Consider the following 3,091-nt stretch of genomic DNA (forward strand, 5'->3'; position numbering starts at 1 on the left):
GCCTGAAGAGATCTGGCAGGAGCAAAAGCAAAGTTAGCCTGCTCAATATTCAAACAGGGGCTACAACACAATCCTGTTTTGTGACAGGGCTTTTGAAGGAAGATGGAGGGGTGGAGGGAGAGCCCATCAATAGCCCTACTTTTTGCAGTGTTTTAGGACGGAGAACTGCCAAGCAAGTGGAAATGAGGAAATTAGCCATGAGATTTTTTTTTAATATAAAAGAATGGAACTGTTCTGGAACTCTGCTTTTCATTCTTTTCATGCTTGCTTGTACACAGGAGTGGCTTGTGCTGCCTCTGGTGTGCTGTGTGAGTATAAATATATTGCAACAATAATGCTTACTAATTAGACGAAGAAGCTATTACTTTAGAACAATAGTATTTGAACATTTTCAAAGTGGCTTTTTTAATTTAAGGAGTAAAACTAGTGTTTATATGATTATACGGAAATTCAGAAAATCATTAATACAATTATCATTTTCTGAATAACGGAAAAGCTAATATAATGAGTTCTTCTTGCTCTCTTACTGACCATTAAGAGAAGATGTTTGACTGTAACTATAATTTCAGGTTAACACAAATATTCCCACAATCACATTAAACATATAGAGTTTTAAAATTCTTGAGTAGGCCTACTACAACTCTTCACCATCACTTCATAAGACGTGATTGCTTTTTCTTCTTCATCAACAGCAATAGGAATTAGTATTTTTTAGGACCACTTTCCATGAGGAAATGAGAATTTTTTTCTTCATCATTTCAGGAGAATTGGTGCTTACATAATAATGAGTGGGAAATGATGAAGAGGTGGAAGATAAAGATGTGGATGATAGGGGGCTTCCTAGCAGATAACTGGCTCTTATAACCATCCTCCAATAGTACCCTAATCCATGCCCTCAGGAAAACTAAAAATGGCCCTTTGGGCCACTTTTCAGAAGCATTAATTCTAAAAGTGTTTACAGTCATGTGCTGCTGAGCAGTAAAAGGAGCAAACTTGTTCTATGTTTTGTCAGGAGACAAAACTAGGACCGGGGGTAAATACTATAATGAGGCAGATTCAGGGCCTTCATGAGAACTTCCCCAGCAGAGGTATACAGTAATGAAATGAATAGCGTAACTTATAAGGTAGAGGCACTCAAATAAAGGCTTATCTTTCGTGGATGCTATTAACAACATTTTCAAGAAAAAATGTAGTGTATTTTTCTCCAAACCTCATGTGAAATCCCAAAATATAACACAAATGAAAACAGCACTGCTCTGGTTGAAGTAAAAGGTGGAGAACCTAGAACTCCATTTACTCACCTTGTTTTTACCCCCAAGGCTCTGCAGGCAACACCACTGGGCTCTAACGAATGCAGTTTAAAAACAACTGCTGTAAAAAATCCTCCAAAATTATGTGGGAGATCATACTGACCCAGCAATTCTCAAGTTTTCTGTACTGGGAAACACATGGCAAGTGATAATTAACATGTAAAACTTGAACATATATGCAAATTCAAATATCCCCAAAAATTTCATGGGGAAGTAAAGCACCACAAGAATTCCCAGGCTTCACATATGCTAAAAGTACTTACAGGTCTCAGGGAGCTAGCTATAACTCTGCCTGCCTCACCCACTCAAGACACCTCCCAGAATACAAGAGAGTTTGAAATACAGTATTATTACTGATGTGGCCTTGAATCTACTCTATAATTTGTAAAAGTAATAAATTTTTTAAAAATATTCACAACTTTACCTTATCAATAATGATCAATTCTTTGGGTCATCCCTCACAACTGGCCACTACACATCAGGGCATTGTAACCCTGAGCTTAAGAACCTGGATGACTGCAGTGGTACCCTCATCCAACCAAAGCACCAGAGCTGATTCTACACGCTAGATAATGCTAAAATAAAGTGAGTGTTTTTATTAACTTACACAACTGTTTTGAAATACCCAAATGCTTAGGATTTTATGTATAAAAGCAAACCATAGTCAATTTCTCTCTGTTCAGTCAGAGGCTTAGGCCTCATCCAAAAAGTAGCCTAATGAAATTTTATTGTCCCTCTTTTGAAATTATTTCACAGTATTCAGTATTGTGATCAGCAGCTTAGGTTTATCTATGTGGTAGAATTTAAAACAATGAAGTACTTTTTAAAGAATTTCGAGTATTTATGATTCACTAGACATGGCTGTGAATGTCTTACAAGCATTAGCTCATTTAGGTTTCACAGGAAACCCATGATAGAGCTATTGTTGCTACTACCCCCTTTTTATGGATGTGGAAACTGAGGCTTAGTGGAACTAAGTAGCTTACTGAGCTCTATACAATAGAGAAGCTGTAGAGCTGGGATTTGAACCCAGGCAAATCTGACCCCACAGCTCACAAGCTTTACCTTTACACTAGACAAGAAGCCAGAAAAATCCTACTGTCCAGAAGGATACTGAAAAGGTAGTTCACAAAAGAACTGATTCTCAAGTTGTTATATGAGCTTCTCATCTCTGTTCTATGTTGTCAGTGAGCAACAAAAGAAAAGAAAAAAGACATAAATAAAGAATGGAGTTGAGGAATTAGAGGAAAGGGTATGGCTAAGCTACTTTTCTTGCAAAAGGCAAAAAAAATGTCAAGAATTCTGATTACTTCACCCAAAGGTCAAAAGAGAATTTTTTTTCTTTCGAGAAGATAAAGATGAAATGTGTTGGCTCACCCGGGGGCTAAAGAAAAATTAGAAACACCCCTCCACAGCTAACTGATGAGTCCAGGGGCACTGGCTCCCTGCTGGACTCAATGCAGTGCTGGGGAGCCTCCTAGAGGGCCAGCCTTGAGCAAAACACACAGGAGACCTGTGGCTCACCAGCAGGGACTGTTGTCAGCCTTGTGACAACTACAGCAATAATATCACTGACAAAATATCTAGAGAGTTGTTTAGAATTATAAAACATCCTAGCCGTCATAGAGTTTGATCCTCACAACCAACCTGTGAAGCATACATTATCACCTAGTTTACAAATGAGGAAATTGAGACACACAGAAGTTATCAAGTGCCTTACTCAAAGCTTCTCAGCTGGTTAAAGGCAGAGTTGGGACTCAGATATGATGTCAAAGCACCTC

This window comes from Zalophus californianus, chromosome 6 (assembly GCF_009762305.2).
Source record: "Zalophus californianus isolate mZalCal1 chromosome 6, mZalCal1.pri.v2, whole genome shotgun sequence".
Taxonomy (NCBI): Eukaryota; Metazoa; Chordata; class Mammalia; order Carnivora; family Otariidae; genus Zalophus; species Zalophus californianus.